Source organism: Calidris pugnax, unplaced genomic scaffold, assembly GCF_001431845.1.
Source record: "Calidris pugnax isolate Ruff unplaced genomic scaffold, ASM143184v1 scaffold20, whole genome shotgun sequence".
Classification (NCBI taxonomy): Eukaryota; Metazoa; Chordata; class Aves; order Charadriiformes; family Scolopacidae; genus Calidris; species Calidris pugnax.
Genome location: NW_015094510.1, coordinates 14,315,370 through 14,322,652, shown reverse-complemented (window position 1 = coordinate 14,322,652; position 7,283 = coordinate 14,315,370).

Sequence of the window (7,283 nt, the reverse complement as noted above, 5' to 3'; positions counted from 1 at the left end):
TGTCTGTCCTTTGCAATCAGCACTACAGCTTTCTGTTCCTAGGAGAAAAATTGTAGGGCGGGAGAACCACTCAAGAGCATAGGAAAGAGCTGTCACCGGCATAGTGTGACTGGTTAATAGTTTCAAAAAAGTTATTAGGAGAGAACAGTTCCTTAATTCCGGTATGTAGCAATCTAATAAAAACACTCGTGTTCATTTGTCTGACTGATTGAACCCGACTCAAGTTTGGGTTCAAACTCCTTCTCTCAGCCTGCAGTAGATAAGTAACACATTTCTTCTGATTTCCTCCTCCCCCATACCTATGAGGCATTAGCCTGAATAACTGGCCACAGATTGTTCTTGCTCATTAGTGCCAGTCGAGATTTGCTTTTGGAAGTTTGATATAGCAAGGTGGTGTAGAAAGACATATCGGGGAGATGCTGCCCGGGTTTCTACCCTCCTGTTTTGCCCTGGTTTAGGAGTGAGAATGGGACTGATACCCATGCAGTTTGCCCGTTTCTGGTCTTTGATTCACAGTGAAGAGCCCATTTGTCAGCAGGCAAGAACCAGGCTGTTATATGACTGTCTTGGAAAGCTTTGAGTAGCAGCAGCAGGAGATTTCAGTAGAAAATCTTGGCCCGTTGAAGTCACAACAACATCAAGTGAGTCAGGGATTTCACATCCAGAGGCAGAAGCATTTTGCCAGTCTTATTATAGCCATTAGAAACAAAAGAGCAGGAATAAATCAGATTATGTTGCCCCCAGTAAGACAAAAGTCTGCTCTTCACTGCTTTACACTGTTGAGCTCACAATAACTCTATAAGCCACTCTGGTGGAGTTCCTCGAGACCCACTTTTACATCTGGAGAAGTGAATTTCCCCACTGACTTGCCTTGGACTACATTTTTTAAATGAAATTCACGCCGGTGCAGCATCCCGTTCTTCACTCCAGCAAAACTGTCTCTGGAGGAAGGAATGACAGGTCTTGGACATAATCTTCTGCCCAGCACTTACCCCGTAGTCTTTTCATCTCTGAGGTTTCCAAAGCCAGAAGGGTTATTTTCAGAGCCACACATATTAAAATTAATGCTAAATCAAAAGGACTGCCTGCCGCGGGGCTTGATTGGATTTGGACAAAGAATGTCGCTTTCTGAAGTCAACCCGTGTGTAGATCATTTTTTTCACCACCTAATCATGATTGTGAGAACATAAATCATGCGAATTACAATGAGCGGGGCTGATGAATGTGCACCACAGGAACTCCAGCTGCAATCCCCTTCGAGGTCATCACTGCAGAAAGTCCTTTCCTAGGGCTGGGTTTCTACTGCCTGGCACATCCACTCCTTAGCCACACTTTCTGGGGGGAGGTGAGAAGGATAACACCTTTGCTTCTGTTTTATCTATACCTTGTCTCTCTTTTTAACTGGAAAATGAAGCCTGCTAAGTGTCTTTGCTATAAAGGCTTCCTGTGATATTTTTTTTTTCATTCACTTACAACCACACTCTTAATAATTGGATGTAAAGCAAAAATCCTCAGGAGCGCAAGAGTGAAGTCTGCAAGTGCATGGGAATTCAGTCCTCTCAATATTTATGTTTAGCATTAAATACTTCATGCAAAAATAATGACTTTGACTCCCGAGGCCTTCCCTCTCTTATCTCAGAAGCTGTTCGTACACATGCTCCGGGATCTCTATGCAAATATAAAAAGGGGATTAAGTTGTATGTGTAGTAAATCCTGCTTTTACATTAAATAGGTAAGAACTAACGGAAGGCCTTTGGATTAAAAATAGGTCCCTGTTTGCTGAACAGACTAAAGCATTCTTTCCTCTGGCTGCCCTGCCATGCAGGAATTGACTTTTTCCTAGTGAGAAATTTGAGTCAATTATAAAATCTATAGCATATTAGAGGTATGTACTGTACAATACATGATTTGGATTTAAATTACTGTATATTAGGGAATGCCCCCTGCCTCCTCTGCAAAAACACTCCTTGTTTTGCAAGGGGAAGCTGAAGACCCAGCCCCCATCTGACAGCACCATTGCATGAGAAACTTCCACATCTGGGTGCCCTTAGGGAAATTCTGGGGACACAAGGTGAACATCTAAACCACGGCTGTCTGGGAGAGGGGGTGAGCCCCTGGCCCCAGACATCATGTCTTTGACCATCGTCTGGAGATTTCTCCCCACCCTTTGCAGCAGGAGCTGGGAGGAGGAAAACTCCTCTGGCACCACCGGCTCTCCAGCCGCCAACTTACCAATGGTAAGTTCTCAGATCACACGCAAAGGTCAAACCCACTGACATTTTGGTTCAATTTTTACTGCCGGTCCTGCAAAAGAGGAAAACCAGTCTGCAGCATCAAGCTGAAGAGCACGTAAAGCTCACCAGGCAGCCCAGCTGCACTGTCCCTGACCTTGTCACGTTTTGCTTCACCTATTGTCATTTGTTCCCTTTAAAACAAAACAAAACAAAACAAAACCAAAAAAAAGGCACCAAGACACCACAGAGCACAAGGTAAATTCCTCTCTGTGTGTTTTGTAAGGTCATCCCCTGGGCCCACTGCAAGCATGGCTGCTGGAGTGGAAAATATCCCGCAGAGACTCATGGAGGGGTTGAAAGGAACCGGCTGCAAAGGGTAAAACACAGCTGGAGGCAGCAGAGACAAGGCCACAAACTTCCTGACTACACCAGTACATCTCACAGCTGGACTTTAGCAAGCCTTGCCTTTCAACCTGGCTTTCCTCTCAAGAAATCTCTGAATGAAACCAAGAAGCAGCTTTTGCCTGAGTCATTGGCCTTTGCGACTTCCCCAGGACTCCAAGCCCTTGCAGCTCAGACACTCAGCTGCCAGAAGTAAGAAGCAACCTTATTTCACCTCTGGATGGAGGGAAAAAAGGCATATATATAAAAGACCTAAAACCCACCAAGCTGGAGAGCCTGTTTTGAGGACAGCAGTGGTTACTAACTCATCCTGCACCCTGACACCGGCAGCCGGTGGGGTGAGGATGATGCCAAAGAGGGCTTGGGATGCAGCATATGGCAGAAGAACACCAGGGAGGGAACCCTGGGGTGGAAACTGTCCACTGTGACTGAGACAGATGGGTCCAAGCGTGAGAAGCCCAGACCCTCCTTACGGAGAAACACACAGGGGCAATCCACCTCCCTCCTCTCAGAGCTTGCCTGGGGCAAGATGTCTTAAGTGATGGTGGTAGCCATCTTCCCCTGTGACAAGCTGTCAGGTCGGCATCCCGCTTCCCTCAAGTTGGACAGCCCTGACCTCTCTAGACACAGTCCTGCACATCCTCAACCACTGCAAGTCCCGTCCCCTCCATCCCCCAGCCCTGCACCAGTCCCTTGCAGCCCTGCTAAAATTTCCAGGGAAGTTTGCAAGCTGGCAGGAGCCTCCCTGCTTGCCCCTGTTGCTATGGCCCTGGGGACTGTGACACCAACCACCAGCCAGAATGGGGGGACAATGGAACAAGGGGAAGAAGTCCACCAACCCTCAGGACCACTGAGAACCAAGAAGGCGTCCTGAGCACCTCCCCACCAGCGGGGGACAGGGAGGGGTGGTTTCCTCTGCCAGTCTCCTGGAGAGAGGTAAGCCTGTCCTGGGATGCCTGTCCAGGGTTTTAGGTGGGGGGAAGCCTGTTTGGAGCTTCGCTGTGGCTGTCAGATCCTGCTTTACCATTTTCTCCATGTTTCCTTGCTTCTCCCATTTTTGTTGCTCTTCTCCCCATTTTTGCTTTCTCCCAGAAGATGAAAACCAAATGCCTGCATGAAAAAACCTGGAACCATAAGGGAATTATGAAAGGAAGAGGAGGAAGCTGCAGGGTGTCCCAAGGGCTGTCCCCTTCCCCACAGCAGGCAGGGACGGAAACACAAGAATGCGTGATGGGAGAGGAGAGGAGAGGAGAGGAGAGGAGAGGAGAGGAGAGATGCAAAACTGTCCTCCTCCTTCAGTTGCCCCAACCCTCCCTGAAGTCAGATGTTCCTGAAATGTAGGAGCCAATGTTGCCCAGACCATACTATAACATATCCTAATACAAATTTTTAAAAAAGGGGAAAAAAAGAGAAAACTTACTTTCTCCAAAAGCTGCTGAGCCAATCCTGGTGAGAACTGGAGTCAGTGTCGCCCCCTGCCCCCACCCCAGGGTGCCGGTGCAGACCTTGGGCTGGTAGACCCTACAAATAAGACATGGGGACAGTGCTGCTTTGCAGGCAACCTCTTGTTCCACAGGTGCCTATGGGTAGCATGCAGGGGGGTGGTTTTTAGGGCATTTGGCAAGACCATGCCTCAGCAGGGTCAAGGCTGACAGCATTCCCTCTTGGCTTCTTTCTCATTCTCTGTTTTCCCTTAATAAACAGTGTTCACATTCCTTTATCTCTTTTTCTTTTTTTTTTTTTTTTCAGATTACACTGTCATAAATTTCGACTTCAGGACTTGTAGTTTTAATAGACATCTCTGTGAATATATGTATTTTTTTCCTGAGACTTACCATAACATTTTTATCTTTGGATGCATACTTCAGAAAGAGTAACATTAAAAAAAAGGCTTGGTTGAATAGTAGAAGTATATTTTATTCCATCAGGGGAAGGAGGAGACATCAGAGAGCTTCTCAGCTCTTTCTCAGTGTGACTGCCTGCGATTCTGTGATTTATTCTGCTGTAAAGCTATAGTAACAGTAGTTACTCAGTATTGCCGCAAATTTACACCGCTGGCGTTTCACTGGGTGTGTCGTGACTACAACCTTTAGCTCTGTGTTTAAAGGCTAATTGTAGAATCATAGAATGGTTTGGGTTGGAAGGGACCTTAAAGATCATCAAGTTCCTACCCCCCTGCCATGGGCAGGGACACCTCCCACCAGACCAGGTTGCTCAAAGCCCCGTCCAGCCTGGCCTTGAACACTTCCAGGGATGGGGCAGCCACAGCTTCTCTGCGCAACCTGTTCCAGTGTCTCACCACCCTCACAGTAAAGAATTTCTTTCTAGTATCTAATCTAAATATCCCCTCTTCCAATTTGAAACCATTACCCCTTGTCCTGTCACTGCACTTCCTGACAAAGAGTCCCTCTCCAGCTCTCCTGTAGGCTCCCTTCAGATATTGAAAAGCCGCTATAAGGTCTCCCTGGAGCCTTCTCTTCTCCAGGCTGAACAACCCCAGCTCTCTCAGCCTGTCCTCATAGGAGAGGTGCTCCATCCCTCTGATCATCTTTGTGGCCCTCCACTGCACCCATTCCAACAGATCCATGTCTTTGCTGTGTTGAGGACTCCAAAGCTGGACATAGTACTCCAGGTGGGGTCTCACGAGCGCAGAGTAGAGGGGCAGAATCACCTCCCGTGACCTGCTGGCCACACTTCTCCTGATGCAGCCCAGGATGTGGTTGGCTTTCTGGGCTACCAGTGCACATTGACGGCTCATGTTAAGCTTCTCATCCACCAACACCCCCAAGTCCTTCTCCTCAGGGCTGCTCTCCAGCCATTCTCCACCCAACCTGTATTTGTGCCTGGGATTGCCACATCCCAGGTGCAGGACCCTGCACTTGGCTTGGTTGAACCTCATGCGATTTGCACGGGCCCACCTCTCAGGCCTGTCCAGGTCCCTCTGGATGGCATCCCTTCCCTCCAGCGTGTCGACTGCACCACCGAGTTTGGTGTCATCGGCAAACTTGCTGAGGGTGCACTGTATTCCATTGTCCATGTCTCCAACAAAGATGTTAAATAGCACTGGTCCCCGTATGGACCCCTGAGGAACACCACTCGTCACTGACTGCCAATTGGACATTGAGCCATTGACCATAACCCTTTGAGTGCAGCCAGCCAGCCAGCTCCTTATCCACCGAGTGGCCCATCCATCGAATCCATGGGTTTCCAATTTTGAGACCAGGATGTCCAGCAGGACAGTGTCGAACGCTTTGCACAAGTCCAGGTAGATGACATCTGTTGCTCTGCCCTTGTCCACCAAGTGTGTGGCAGTATCATAAAAGGCCACCAAATTTGTCAGGCACGATTTGCCCTTGGTGAAGCCATGTTGGCTGTTTCAAATCACCTCCTTATTTTCCATGTGCCTTAGCAGAGATTCCAGGAGGATCTGCTCCATAATCTTGCCAGGCACAGAGGTGAGACTAACCGGCTTGTAGTTTCTGTGTAGGTCTTCTTTTTTCCTTTTTTGAATATTGGGGTTATGTTCCCCTTTTTCCAGTCTGCGGGAACTTTGCCGGACTGCCACGATTTCTCAAATATGATGGAAAATGGCTTAGGAACTTCATCTGCCGGCTCCCTCAGGACCCGAGGATGGATTTCATCAGGTCCCATGGACTTATGCACCTTCAGGTTCCTTAAGAGGTCTCAAACCTCTTGAACCTCTCGGACCTAATGGATTAGTTATGCATCATTTGCCACCTGTAAGTAATGCTGTTCTGGTCTGTATTAAAATATTTGGCTTCTGGGGAGGGCAGGACAAAAAGCAGCAGTGCTGGGCTTCCTTCTCACACTGCAGGACGTGAGGCAGGAGGGGCTCTCCTGCCAGAGGACCTTTGCGTGGATGAGAGGATCAGGTCCTGCATGCCAAAACAAGCACAAAATGCTTCTACCTGCAGTTCGCTGCAGTGTTAGAAATCAAACCTGCAGCCAGAGCAGTAACTTCAGCTGCGTGTTACCCAGAGCCAAACCCAGTAAATCTCCAGCCGTGCTGTCGGATGAGTCCTTTCCCCACCCAGAGCAGGAAGGAGCCATAACCGCTGGAGCTGTTAGCCGTGGGTTTCTGTGCTTTCAGACAACCTAACTTCAGTTTACTTCTTGTCTCTCGTGACACAAATCCCAGAACACACACTAATAACCGTGATTTACGGCTGGAGCCGCTTCGTTTTACTGTGCTGTGTAATTGCTATCCTGTTGAAGAGCCAGGCTTTCTGAAGAATATTCATGGACTGTAGTTCCTTGGCTGTCTGTAGAGCATGTGTCCTGCCTGCTCCACGGTCCAGGCAACAGCATCTGCTAAAAACAGGTTTATTTTAAAATCTCAGGGATAGAGGTTGGTTGCCTGATTGCTGCTCCTAAGCTGTTTGTGTCTACGTTTTAGAAAAGCAAATGGAGAAAAGTTACTTTTCTGATTTACCAGAATAAATGGTTTTAACTCTTAATTTGTGGGTGTTAGTGGCTACAAGCAGAGGCAGCTGATTCTCATCCGTGCACCTACAGAAATAACACTGTCTTTTTAACCTTGAGTCTGAGTGAATTCACCAGGGTCTGGATCACTGCATATTTTTCCTATCCTTTTATTTTTCCTGTAAGCCTGTGAATGGCCACTGC